Source organism: Carcharodon carcharias, chromosome 8 (genome assembly GCF_017639515.1).
Source record: "Carcharodon carcharias isolate sCarCar2 chromosome 8, sCarCar2.pri, whole genome shotgun sequence".
Classification (NCBI taxonomy): Eukaryota; Metazoa; Chordata; class Chondrichthyes; order Lamniformes; family Lamnidae; genus Carcharodon; species Carcharodon carcharias.
Window position 1 is genome coordinate 42,744,632 of NC_054474.1, and position 14,878 is coordinate 42,759,509.

General features: G+C 45.3%; 1 protein-coding gene across 2 annotated transcripts in view; it reads right to left on the reverse strand.

The window, feature by feature from the left end:
• The window catches only part of LOC121281143 (core histone macro-H2A.1), a 55,740-nt gene extending 42,928 nt beyond the window's left edge, over positions 1-12,812 (reverse strand). For both annotated transcript variants that reach the window (XM_041193869.1, XM_041193868.1), the window contains exon 1: positions 12,725-12,812. The gene's annotated coding sequence lies outside the window, so the exon portion shown is untranslated. The remainder of the gene's footprint in view (positions 1-12,724) is intronic.
• Positions 12,813-14,878: the final 2,066 nt, after the last annotated feature.

Below are 14,878 nucleotides of genomic sequence, written 5' to 3' on the forward strand. Positions count from 1 at the left end.
GCTGCCCAGGGGAGACAATGAGCCATGGCTGGTCAGCTATAGACGCCGCTTGCCTTTCCTGCAGTTGACTGAGAACCACTGTCGCCAATGACTGCGCATGTCTAGGGATCTGATGGCTCACATCTGCCACTTACTGCAGGACTTGATGCCAAGGGGACATGGAGAGCATCCACTGCCAGTGGCTGTGAAAGTGACCACGGCACTCAATTTCTATGCCAGTGGCTCCTTTCAGGGCTCCACAGGTGACCTCGTGGGATCTCACAAGCCTCCTCCCACAAATGCATCCATGAGGTCATGGGTGCCATCTTATCCATGGCACACAACTTTGTGCATTTCGACCGGTGACGCAAGGGCCATTGGATTGGCCCTGATTTCGGGATTCCCACAGGTGCAGGGTGCGATTGACTGCACTCATGTGGCGCTCAGGTCTCCATCGCTGCACACAGTGGACTTCATCAACACCAAGGGCTTCCACTCATTGAACCTGCAGCTGGTATGCGACCACCAGAAACGCATCCTGCAGGTGTAAGCACAGCTTCCAGGCAGTGTGCACGAAGCCTACATCCTGAGTCGCTCGCAGATCACTGCAGTCTTCCAGATTCCACAGAGACTGCAGAGTTGGCTCCTTGGGGACAAGGGCTACCCGCAGAGGCCATGGATGATGACATTCATGTGGCAGCCTCAGACTGCAGCACAGCGACGCTATAATGAGGATCATGCAGCAGCTTGCAACTTGGTGGGACAGACCATAAGGATGCTGAAGATGCGAATCCGGTGCCTGGGCGGGTTTGGTGGAGCCCTGCAATACAGCCCACAGATGGCATCACACATTGCCATCATCTGCTGCACTCTTTACAACCTGGTGCTGCAACGGGGAGAGGAGCTGGCTGAGGAGATAGAGGAGCTGCAGGTCCACCTTCAGCACCTCAGCTCTTCAGGGGCTGGTGCAGTGATGGCTGCGACATCACTGGTCGCAGATGCTGGTGTGATGAGTGCCAGCCCCACCTTAAAGGTGCTAAGAGCACACAGAGAGTGAGTAGGGTGTGCATGAGCGCTATGACAGTACTTCAAGAAGGGTGCCTCCAGATACCTCTTCAGAGGTTTCTTCGGGCCTTGATTGGAGACCCTGGATCATGGAATCCTTTGACTGTTTCCTTGATTTGCCTGCGAAAGGGGAGATAATTAGTGCATGGCAGTGGCCTGTGAAGGAGGACACGTCATTCACAGCATAGTTGTCTGATGGATGTTGCACTGCTGGATCCTCACTTGGTAGAGCAGCATCAACCTCACTATCAGGACAGGACTGGTCCCGGTCATTGCCGGCCACCTGGATGGTTCTGTTTTCAAATTCTGCCAGAACTTTGATCTCCGGCATCCCTCTATCTGTCTGCAACTTTTCCCTCCTGTTGTGAGCCAGTTTGTCCTGCGTGGATAGAGATGGGGAGAGTGTATCAGGACGCCTGCTGGGCCAGATGATAAGTATGCCTGGCTTGTGGGTGGTAAGTGGTCCCATGGATGGGATGAGGACAATGACAGTGTGTGTGAAAGAGTGAATGGTGATGACCCTTGCACTGGCAGTGACTGAGGGCCCTGTGGATGTGTGATGGGTTTGAAAGTGTGAGAGTTGGGAGTGATGAAAAGAGTGACTAACCCTGGCAGAACGGAGGAGATCATTCATCCTTTTGCGGCACTAGGTGACTGTCCTCCTCTGCAGGTCGTTCGTGCTGACCATCACTGCAACTGCCTTCCAAGCTGGGTTGCTGACCTTGCTGCCCATCCTGTGGCCAGAGACGGGGTAGAGCACATCCCAGCGGGCCTCCACAGCATCTAGCAGTTGTTCGAGGGACCCGCCGTTGAAGCGGGGGGCTGCAGTCTTTTTTCCTTTGCTGGTCATGTCTCCCAGGCAGCAGTGACGAGCTGGTAGCAATGAGCATTTTGCTGGTGACTGCCTTTTAAAGATGGCGGCTGGCGTGATGCAACAGCGGGGTGATGGCAAGCGGGTGAATGACATGGAAATGGCGTGTTTTGTGAATAAATAATGTGTTCTGAATAAATAATGTGGTGCGCTCAGGGCGATTCAGCGTGAAAACCCGCCATTTTCGTCAGCAGGTCGGACTCCAGTTCACCCGCCCGCTACCAAGCTTAATACAAATCTGGGAAAATTCCTCCCATAGAGGTTACCAATGGAATGAAATGCAAGGATAAAAGTTTTGAATTTGAGGAACTAGTACCCAACAAAGGTCAACAAACAGAGTTGAGAGTTGATGTAGGATAAGATTTGGCAGTATAGTTGGATAATTTAAAGTTTAAAAATGGGAGTCTAGCAAGGAAATCAATAGAGTAATCAGACTGGAAGGTGACAAGTGTTTAAATAACTGGTTCAGCAGCAGAATATCAATGTGTTTATTAACTGTTTCTAAGGCTGTTAAGCAAAAATGGGTCATAAAGTTATGCTGGCCTGTTTAGAAAGAGCTTGTTGATTAATAGAAAAAATGTACTCAGCTGCGATTCTCCAACACCTGGTTGGCTACAAGCAAACTCTGTCAATTCATGTTGCAACTTAATTCTATGGCTTGCATAAGAACCCGGGCCACCATTTTCTGTCAACAGAATTGAACTAATACTATCCATCTTACAATTAACAATATTTGTTGAAGAACAACAAATCAGGAGTGAACCTGCTGCTTTTATTTTGTCACTGCTTCCATGCACACATCTTGTATAGCCAATGGCAATCAGATTATAAATTTGCCGGCTGAGAAGGCTCAGAAACACTTACTTGTCACATGCCTTAAGATATCCTGCAGCATATATAGGGGTGCCACTGGCTGCACCAAAACCTGTACATCGGGAATCAGCCAAACACCCTAAAAATGAGCATTTATATAACACCTTTAACATGTCGCAAAGTGCTTCACAATGTTATCAAAAGTAATTTGTAACCAAGACACACAAGATACTAGGACAAGTGACCAAAAGCTTGGTTAAAAGAAGTAGGCTTTAAGGAGTGTCTTAAAGGAGAGGTAACAAGGTAGAAAGCTTTAAGGAAGCAATTCCAGAGCTTAGAGCTTAGAAAGCTGAACATATGGCCACCAATGGCATGGTGAAGGTAAGTTGGGGATGCACCAGAAACCAGGATTGGAGGAGCGTAGGGTTCTTGGAGGGTTGCAGGGTTCAAGGGGCTAAGCAAGGTCATTGAGGGATTTGGATACAATCATGAGAATTTAAATTTGATGTGTTACTAGACTAGGAGCCAATATGGGTCAGTGAGCACAGGAGTGATGTGTGAATTGGAGATTTTATGAGTGAGGATGCAAGCAGCAGATTTTCGTATGAGCTGAAGGCCACAGAGGGTGGAAGGCAAGAGGCTGGCCAGGAGAGCATTGCAACAGCTGAGTCTGGAGATAACAAAAGCATGGGCGATGGATCCAGCAACAGCTCGGCTGAAGCAGGGGCAGAGATGGGCAACATTATGGAGTAGAATCGAGGTAGACAATCTTGGTAATAATAAAGATATGAGAATGTTGAAGATATGGATATCCAACAGCAATATAAAAGCAGTTCATGACTTCATGTAAACTGGTTCTGTAGAATCTGTTGATATTCTACCTGACTGCTCCTTCCTGCAGTTAATGCCTAACAGATCTGAAACAGATTAGAAGAGGCCAAAAAAGAATTGAGTTATCACTAGAATTTTAGAAAGTCTATTGATGGGGATGTAAAATTTTCATTCCATGTAGAATTTTCATAAAGTTGAAAAGTCCAAATAATATGTATTCTAGACTGCTGAGGGAAGTAAGCATGGTAATAGCGTAGGTTCTGGTCAGAATCATTCAATCCTTCTTGAATACAAAAGTGGTTACAGAGGCCTCAGGGGCTACAAATTCAAAAGAGGGAAAAGGATGAATCTAGTAACTACAGGTCTCTTTCAGAGAAACACAAAGATAACTGATTTCAAATATAGAAATGTCATATTGGCGCATTACGGCCTGCTCCTTTCAGTCTGGTGTAAAGGCACCTTACTGGGGAAGGGCAGGGGTGGTTTTGATCTGCATCTAATCTGACCTTTCCTGGGAATTCTGACTCTAGCTGCCTAAAGTGAAAAAGTGCACCATTACCCCAGCTCTGACATCCTTTATTTTGATCAACACTACATTTTTAAAAAAACGTTTAAAAAAAAGTTTTAAACATTTTTGTACCAGTAAATCCCCTAGGAGACTGCACATGTACCCTGGGACCTCAATGCAGACTTTGATGTTTAACAGACTCCAGTTGCAGTCTAAAGATGACAGTTGTTCAATCATCTCTGTGGTACAACAAATTTATTACATAAACTGATTGAGGTAAAAAAGTAAAGCCTCATTAGTACTAAAAAATACAAGCCTCACAAAGGTAATATCTGTAATATTATTTACCTATCAACTTACAAAACCTGTTTGAACTGTAAATTATTTTTGTTACCCCAAAAACTATTTCCAATTACTTATAACATTTAAGAATATGTACACTTTATTGATCTATTCTTCCCTCTTCACCTGTTGAAATTTTCCCTTTTGCTGAACTAAATAAGTGGAATCTTGTGCCTTCCCCCATGGCAAGTTTGGTGACAGGGGGGCATTTAATCAAGCAACAGGATGGCAAGTGGGAACCCCACCTCCACCCTGATTAAGTCCTGTGGCAGAAAGTCCTATGGATGTGAAAATATATGAAAATATGAAATCTGGAGTGCAAAGGAACTTGGGAGTCCTAGTCCAGGATTCTCTTAAGGTTAACTTGCAGGTTGAGTCGGTAGTTAGGAAGGTAAATGCAATGTTGGCATTTATTTCGAGAGGACTAGAATATAAAAGCAGGGATGTGCTGCTCCTTTATAAGGCTCTGGTCAGACCACATTTAGAATACTGGGAGCAATTTTGGGCCCCATATCTCAGGAAGGATGTGCTAGCCCTGGAGAGGGTCCAGAGGAGGTTCACGAGAATGATCCCAGGAATGAAAGGCTTAACATATGAGAAACGTTTGAGGACTCTGGGTCTAAACTCGATGGAGTTTAGAAGGATGAGGGGGGATCTGATTGAAACTTACAGAATACTGAAAGGCCTGGATAGAGTGGACGTGGGGAAGATGGTTCCATTAGTAGCAGAGACTAGGACCCGAGGGCACAGCTTCAGAGTAAAGGGAAGACCTTTTAGAACAGAGATGAGGAGAAACTTCTGTAGCCAGAGAGTGGTGAATCTATGGAATTCATTGCCACAGAAGGCTGTGGAGGCCAGGTCATTGAGTGTATTTAAGACAGAGATAGATAGGTTCTTGATTGGTAAGGGGATCAAAGGTTACAGGGAGAAGGCGGGAGAATGGGGTTGAGACACTTATCAGCCATGATTGAATGGCAGAGCAGACTCGATAGGCCGAATAGCCTAATTTCTGCTCCTATGTCTTATGGATGGCCTTTGCACCCTGTTGCCAATTGAGGTCTTTAAGTGAGCAATTAGTGCCCACTTAAGTGCCTCAACCCACCACCGCTGGTATTAAACCAGTGGTGGGCGAGGAACTCACCAAGCGGGGAGGATGACAAGTAAACTCTGTTGGGGTTGCTTGAGGGCACCCGAAAAGCTGAGGGGGGGAACACTCAGTGCCTGATCGAGAGACCTGGCATCAGCAACAGGGGTCTCAGGGAAAGGTGCTCCCCTGTCCTTGCTGCCGTCATCCCTTTCTGTGACCCCACTCCTCTCATTACTCATCTAGAGCCCGGATAAAGGCACACTGCTGGCCTGTCAAGTACCTGCCTGGAGCAACATATGGCAGGCCTGCCATGAAAGATGTGACAAGGGGCTCCCGTTGGCTCTCCAGCCAGCAGACAAGATCCCGGCCAAGGAGTCCTCTCTCTCACACACACACACCATTACATAGAGATATTGCCATTAAAATGTTGGGCATTTTGAGTTTTAGGGAGGGCAGTGCAACATTTTCTTATAAAAATTGTCACCGATTAAAATGATAATGCATCTCAACGTGACTTAAGTCATCTGCTTGCAAACCAAAAGTTCAGACTTTCCAACCATATTCTCATGAACTGGTGCCCCTTTATGTAGGGTTAAAGTTCACTTTGTCCTTTTATTCACAATCAATGGGAATATTTCAGCCAAAATATATTTAACATGAAACCCTTTTGTTTTAAAAAGTTACGTTAACTTACAAGGTTCAGGTTATTTGTTAATGGAGAAGCACAGCAGATTGTGACTATAACCTACTGCTCAATGACAACTCTTGCCAAGACATACTTAAGCAAATTTTGATTTCAGGTTTTACTAAGTTACTTTACCATCTAATTACTCCATATCATATAAACTGTCTTTCAGATTTGAAATTGAAATTCATGTGCACTTGAGCAACATAATGTAATAACTGCAGACTGATATATGATTTTTAACAAATCCTTCATTGTGAAAATGCTGACTTTCAGTTGTAAACAGATCAATTACATTCAGTGACCAACGCATACTCCAGCCCCATTCCAGGAGTTCAGGACAGAGCCTGGCATGAAACATCAATGCAGGACTCAAAGAGGTTTACATTGTCAAAGGTTACAGGACTGTAGTTTTGTGTTGGGTGTGGGGAATGGAAGTTGAGACTGCTTCCAGGTCCTGAACCCACACTCGGGAGTAGAAAACAGAATTAATCCTGAGTTTCACAGGAATAACCCATTAATTAATGTGGAGAGAGGTTTGGTGCCTAATTAGCAGCCATGGGGCTGGAACAGAGGCAAGTGATTCAAGTGCAGACCCATTTTAAATTCATCGTGGCAGACATTATAGTGGCTGCTGTTTCACTGCTGAAAGAGGAGAGTGAAGGTTCCCAGTGAGCTTTGGGCTGGATTTCTCTTTCCATGATGTCTCAGGGGAGCCGGAAGCCTGGAACCCAGGGCAGCACAGCCCCTCATTTCTCAGACAGTGATCTGGAGGTCATCCTGGAGGCCACGAGGGCAAAGAAAGAAATCCTGTTCCTGGAGAGTGGTAGGAGGAGATGCAGCTGTGGCCAGTTCCCCTTGGAAGATGAAGGACAGACACAACCCTGCTCAGCTGGACACAGATGCAAGTCCTTAGTTGTCACTAGAAAGGAGGCTCTTCCTTGAACAGCAGCAGGAGATGCGTTCCCACATGTCGGAGTTCCCTGCAGCAATGTGGGGTCCTGGGCAGAGGATGGAGGAATCCATCCAGCTCAAGTGTGCCACCATGGCATCAGGCCTTTGAGCAAAAGTGTTCAGCCATGGAGAGACTGACCAACATGGTCAGCCACATGAGGCAGCGCTGGGAGTGCACGCTGCAACTGCACACTGATGTTCGAGATGCATGCCACACTGTGTAGTCTGAACAGTCAGTGGTGCTAGTAGCTGAGATGTTTGGAGGGGATGCCATTTGCACCCAGGCTGGTGACCTGACCCCCTTCCCTGCCCCCTGACCCCACCTTCCCAGCCATCCAGCACACCCAAGGGCTGAGGATGTCACCATGGAGAATGAGGATGAGTCATTCCCCAATGGGCGCCATCATCATCTTTGACCTCCTTGGTTCCTCTAACGGCGGGAGCATCTGTTCAAGAGGGCCAAGATACGAGGAGTGCTCTGCAATAATACAGGTGGAGCAGCTACTGGTAATGCCCCCACAGGCACAGTCATGACAAGGAAGACAACCAAGTGCATCTCAACCACAAACTGAGGCAAGCGAGCAGGCTGCCTCCACCTTCTCTGAGGCCATGAGGAGAACACCACTTGAAAGTGGCCGACCATAGAAGCTGCTGCATTGTGTGGAGTATTGAGTGCGTCACTGGAATGTTTTCTTGCTGTAACTTTGCACTACTTTCCTTTCTGAATACAATGTGAATAATGACAGTTTAAGCCATACGTTTGAGTCTCCTTTTATTTATGGTGGAATAAGAAAAGGTCTGAGGCAGTGAAGGAGACCAAAGTTGCCTCAACCATGATAGCAAAGCCTCTGGACAGATGTGATTCCTTCATCGGTGGTAAGAGTTTAGATGTTCCAGGTTGCATCTTCAATGAATATTTTAGCACATGTATGTCAGAGTGAGTTCTGTACCATGCCCTTCATCCTGTGTCAGAGAGGCTCAAATGATTCCTAACATTCGTGGCATCTTGACGAGACATGACCCTTGCAGAAGTATATTGGAGGTGCTACTTGACTACTCCAGCATTGGAAGTGCATCTTGAAAATCCTGATGGCCTGTTGAATGATTACTCTCTTCAGCAGGTGGCATTGGTTGTAGCACCTCTATCCCTCTGTCAGGGGCTCTCGTAGAGGGGTGAGCTACCATCTCTTCAAGAAATCCATCCATAGACTTGTTTGGTGGGGATGGGGGGACGGAATTGGGGGGTTAGTGGGGGGTGAGTGAAGACCTGCAATAGCCTGAATTTGTAAAGGATGAAGGTTATGGCAATTGCCAGGGAGTTGAACACAAACATGAGGAAAGTACTTATTGTGGACAAAAACAAATTGAACTTCGAAGGAATGAAAGCTTTTCCTATTGATGACTCTGTCTGGCCAGTCAGTGGGTACCTTGATGGCCACATAGGTGCAAATCGATGATGCCCTGCACTGGGGGGAATCCAGCAATGGTGGAGGAAATCAATGACCTCTGAGCATGTGAGGCCTCATCTGCTGTTAAATTAATGTATAGTGTCCAGCTATGAAGGCATCAGTGATCTGTGAGATGCAGTGATGTGCATCAATTTGTATGATGCCATCAAGGTCCCCAGCTGATCTTTGGAAAGTGCCAGAAGTGAATGCCTGCAAGACCACAATGACTTCGGTGATAGTGGCAGAACATGCTGAACAGTGTTGTGAGGTGCAAGGTCTTCAGCGACAAGGGCACAGGTGTCTGGAGAGTCGCAATCCCCTACGGCACTGGTTCCTGGTAATCTCATCGTAGATCCATCTTCATTGGTAGATACTATGCTGAGGGTATGACTTCCATTTGCTTTGAGTCCCTTATATCCCTCCTCTGCTGTCCTAAGGCCGAGGCTATGCCCTACCTGAGGGCGCTGCTCCTTATTACCACTAGGCCCAAAATTTGAGAGTCATGCCAGCTGCAGCCTTCCTTATAGTCAGGTTATACTCAATTGTCCTTGGCAGTCTTGTATCCTGCTCTTTTACCCCTCACAATGCCAGGAGGGTGACCATTCCCCACAATTAACAAGTGTTTACTGCCCACTCTCCCCGCCGCTTGCACTGTGCCAATGGCATATATATCCCAATGGCCGAGTCCCCCTCTGTGCTGTTCACCTTTTTAATGGGTCTGAGGTAATCCCCTGGGGCAGCCATTACTGGTTGCCCACTCTGTGCCCACCTCCCTTCACCTGGTCAGCCCACTCAGTGCATGCAGCATAAGTGCCCTCACGAAAGTCTCAACAATGCCCATTGACAAGCTCTTAATTAGCTCCTCGACCACCTTAGCTGGCCTTAATCAAGGATAAGTTGCGACTGTGATGCTGCCTACCTCCGGTGAACATGGCAAGCGCCGGGAATGGTGTCAGGAAACCAAGGCAGCAGCCAGCACCAATATTTTCAGTCCCCATCTGCCTCCACTCCCACCCACAACAGGACCTGAAAATTCAGCCTTTTATTTATTCAAAATTTTAGACTGACTGGATATCAAAAATCCCAGAGAACTGTGCAAATTGTAGGGTTTGCTCCCAGTAGCCTGTTCGATATTTCTCATTCATGTTTTTGCACATGCAAAATCACTAGCTACTGTAGTCTGTGGGACCTTACTGTGTGCAAAATGGCTGTTGATTTCATTTACACAACAGCAATAACTGCACTTCAGAGTAATTCATTGCACTTCAGAGTAATTCACTGTGTGTGAAGTGCTTTGCTGTGTTCTATGCAAATGGAACTGCAGAATGCCCTAACTGATGTGATAAGGTGCTTTATAAGAGCAATTTCTTTCCTTCAAAGATTTGTGAACTTGAATGAATTTCAGTTTTTTGTAATTCAATGGCGACTCTAAAGCTACATTGATTTTCCATTTCAATACTCTTTTTATCCAAAGACATATATTTAGTGTTTTATTTAAGAGTCACTTTTAATGCAGTTGATCACGTTCACAATCGTCTTCCTGCCACATTGTGCACATTCATTAATAGTATGCTAGATTAAATATAACTAAAGGAGCCCCAGTTTACCATCTGACCATATCTTAACTTCAATATCTTCAATGTTCCACTTGTTTTCACACCACTGTTTTCCAAAACCAGAGGAGGAATAACACCAAGATCTACTGTATTTAAAAAAAACTGGAAAACTTTCAGGAGCAAGTGCTTGCTTGTCATAATAATTAGCCAAAATTTAACTTTCATGAGCACTGGAGGGGATTCTCAGCCTTGTCCCTTCCATCACAAGAATAAAAAACAGTCTGTGCATTTTTAAAAGGGCCCTAGTGTATCATGAGAACAAGCTGTGTCCATACTCTGGTTTAAGAAAATAATCTATTGAAATATTACTGCCATAACAAGCCATTATACTCGAATGGATATAACATTTCCCCTTCACAAGAATGAAACCTGTGAGTCAACAAACCAAATGATCACCTTTTTCCTTCCTGCCAGGTTACCAGTATGAACACCATAAATGGGCTCATCGTCCAGAAGATCAAAATAATGGGCAGTGGGGAGAGAAGTATCAGGCCGCACCAGCCAATATCTTGATCAGAAGCCTATTGCTTAAGGTAGTTAGGAGAACACACCAAGTGTGTTTATCAATATAATCTCATCTATAAAAAGGAGCACTGCAACTCTTTCAAAAATATCCAAGAGTAGACACTCATGCCAGTCTTATAATGTCACCCAATACATAGATGGCAGTGGAAAACATTGGACAAATAGTGCAGTTGCTGCAGTATACACACTGGCTAAAATTCAAGATTTGGTCAAGTCCTCCCACAGCTTCCTACTTATTCACCACGACGGCATGGCCGTTGAAACGTTAATTTAACAAAAAACTAAGCAACGTAAATGGGTTCTCCAGGTCTTTGTGGCATTCTGCATTCTTGCATGAACCTACAAACCCACTCGGCAATGTCCTCACGAGGGCAAAAAAAAATGCAACAGGAGTTAAATGTAATAAAATTACCCTCGCCAATTAGAACAGGATATATTGTCCAAAAAAAAAGACTAGGCTTCAGGTAACAAATGATTCATATCAACTGCTAGCATTTTTGTATGCATTTCATACCTTCAAAAAAAATCTTACAGACCCTCAGAACAGGTGTCAACCAGAATTGTTAGCCTGGAGGAAGGGAGGCGGGAGTTTCATCTCATCACGTGTCTTTTTTTTGGGTCAAAGCGAAACAACTTGAGACTCTGAAAACGGTCCGGGACATAAATCAATGGGGTATGGGGGATTATAGTGCAGCTATCCCAAGAGGCCAAGTGACAATTGAGGAATAATTAAATAACCCAGGGTTACTGTACGTTCTGCTGTCAATTCATCTGGTGGCATGATATTTGCAGGTACAGTATTCTTGTGTCTGCCGACGATTTCGACACTGGTTGATGCTGATGGCTGAGCAAGACAACGCCCAGTGACAAGTCTGACAGGTTCAAGATCCAAAACTCTCCTCACCCCGCTCAGGAAAAACAACACCTGAAGGTTTGGCGTGTGGTGGGCAGGCAGAGAGCTAGGTTTATCTGTTCCATCGGTTCTCTGGGTGTTACAGGTCGGGACTCTGCACTGTATAACCTGCAGGGATCCGTGTGGGAGATCAAGTTTACATCATTTTCCGCGTTTTACTCGAAGCCTTTTCTTTAGAGAAAGGAGCAAGTTTGACGCCTGTTGCTAAGTAACGGCCACACAACAGCCTCTGGGATATGGTTTCACAGCCACTTCGGGAACAATCTTGCAATTAAAAACTGGTACTAGCAATAAATGCAGCAACTTGGGAAACAAAAACGATGACATCCACAGGAGCATTAAAATGTCGATTCATAACAAATAAAAACACTAATTTAGGCGGCTACGATGGGGGGGGGGGTTTGCAGGTTAAAAGGTAGTGAAGAAATCATCGAAATGAGATGCTGCAATATTTTTACATGGTTCACCCTCAACCATTCCAACAACAAAAAAAAATCTCTGTTACAGGAAATGCGGCAATCGGCCCGTGCCTGCAGATAAAATGAAATATTTACAGCCGGATCTACTCCAGTCTTTAGAAAGGGTTTATTGTAGTGCAGCGTGCTGTTCGGAGGGACTTCGCTCTTTGCATTTTACTGCACAATGCACGCACCGCGGGTTGCAACATTAAAATATCAATCGCCCGGCAATTTCCGGGTTCGCACGGAGGGTTGTTAAAAACATCCGTGTCTTAAACAGTCGGTAAACTAAGCTGCATTTCCTTGCAAGAAAGGAGATGCGGCGAGCTGGACTCTTCCGGCTATCTGCAACCGGCAGAGAAACAATATTGCATCTGTTGAAAAAAAGAATAGGGCTCGAGCTACAACCCTAAAGATTACAGTCCAGCCTGCAACATACAACGGAAGGCCTCCCATTATAGTTGTCTGCACAAGTCTGGTTTGTTTTTTTTTCTCCCTTGCCCCCCCCAACCCCGTTTCAACTTATTTGCAATCTAAAAGTCAAAGCGCGCAGGAACGCAGCATCAAGATGACACGCTGGCCCGATGATTACAAGGAAATGAAGTGTAGAAACAATGTCAATCACTTACAATGACACAGTAACAATATGTCTCCTTTGCAGAAACAGCAGCTCAGCTCCGAGTGGGCAGTGGCAGACTGGCCCACAATACTGCGCGCTTCCAGTCGAGCTGTCACTCAGCGCCTCTGGCTCATCCTCCCCAGCACACGGTGCGCGGAGAGAGCGTCCATCCATACACACCCACAAGGCGGCAGGCACAATCGCACTCATTATCCTCATGGCGCGACCCATCAGCTTGAGCGCCGTCGCTTCGTTTTCTCTCTCTTGTCAATGACCTGCCCTCTTCGCTACAATGCAACACGCTTGTGTTTGACGGTTCAGACCCGCATATTTATCTCGCTGTTCTCGATTCATGCAGTATAATTCCAATCGGTTGTGACCATGTGCTTAAAATGACAGATGTGTGTATTCAGTGTTTTTTAATCCTGATTTTAAAAATGGGCGAATATGTTAGTAATAGATCCGATCCCACGCTAATATTCATTATCCTTTATTTTTTATCTATTATACATCATTTTTTACTGCAGTTATACCATAAAATTAATGAAAAATTACAAAATGCCATTTATATATGCATATATACCCTTATGGTCTACTTGAAATGATAGATGTGCCATGACAATGGTCACAGCTTTCTGTGCTGCTAATTCTGTCTCTTGCCTGCCTCTCCCCCTATCTTTGTTTCCTTGTCTTCTGCTTTTCGTTTTGTTCTATATTTTGGGGTTGGAGGTGGTGGGTTATGTTGTGTTGCAAGCAGCAACCACTGATGTGGTTTGGAAATCCATACATGCACAACCACAGGGCATATTTACAGGTGGATGGTGCAGGACCGAACCGTAGTTCTGGCAAAGCCAAATGCTGGTAAGTTGAAGGAGGGAACTATCTGGCCAGCCCATCAGAGTAGAAACAAATGCAACAGTTAAAGGATAATGTTCCAGGCCCTTGGTTGACATCAAGTCCTGCAGCCTCACACCCCATCCTATTCCTCTTGCCTTTCCATTGCCATTATCTATTTACTCCATTTACTACCCTGTGTTCTGCCTTATAATTCCCCATTGTATATGTTCTTAACTCTACAACCCCCTTCACTTTGACCAAACTGCCAATTTGCTTCCATTGTCTCTCCTAGCTCTTTCAAATTGCCTAGTACCTTGTCACCAGCCCTCATCCCATCACTCCCTCTACCCCAGGCTTATCCGACTGGCAGCCCACGGGCAGCATTGAGGCCCACGAAGCCCCTCTAAGTGGTCCCCGGAACCAATATTCAAAATGCTGGTAAGACAGTTAAGTAAAATTCAAGATTTTTCAAGGGTCTGTTCCTCCAATCACAGGCCATTCCTTTCTCGCATTTGCTGCTGATAGGCTCACTAGTGAGTCTGTCATGCCAAGAAGGCATGAAGAAAAAAAATCTTTAAAATTTGTTTCTTTTCCATATTCCCTTGTTTAAATTCTGTTTTTGAGAATGGACAAAGGCTCGCTCATCAACCTCCTGACACCCCTTGCATTGTATGAACATTCCAGCCAAGCTAACACAAAAGGACTAGTCGATGAGATGTATGCACCAGCCAGCTCTGGACAAAGGAAGAGCTGTTGTGACTCCTGATCTCCAACTTTGTACTAATGGTTCCACAGTTATCTGCTCAAAATACAATGGGTTTTAATGAGGGTCCTGAAAGTACATTGTTAGCTGAATGGCTCAACCTGAAGCCTCCCTGTCACATGAATGAGACTTGAGCTGTTTGAATTGCTTTAATTATACAGTTTTTAGATTCTGTCTTCAGTTGCAGTTTAACCTCAGAAGAGAAAACCGGACTCCAGGCTAGCAACCTGCCTCTGACTGCCATCTCTATCAAAGTCAGATCTCCAGGAAGAATCCTGTATCTTGCCTACAAGGTCAACCAATTCCCAGAATACAAGAATACTTTGCTGCATCTTCAACTGCCTCAACCCAGTTCCTAAGGCCAAGGCCAGGAATTGTACCAGACAAGGTCACCTGAAAGAACCTTCATTGGACAATGACTTACTGGATTCTTCTCAAGTGAGTTAATGCCAATACATTTTTTTTTTAAGTAACTCACAATTTGTAATTTCTTTCCCTTTCTTTCTCTGCCTTTCTACCTTGTATGCTCGTGAATGGGAGTCATGATCCATTCCCCGGCTTTTG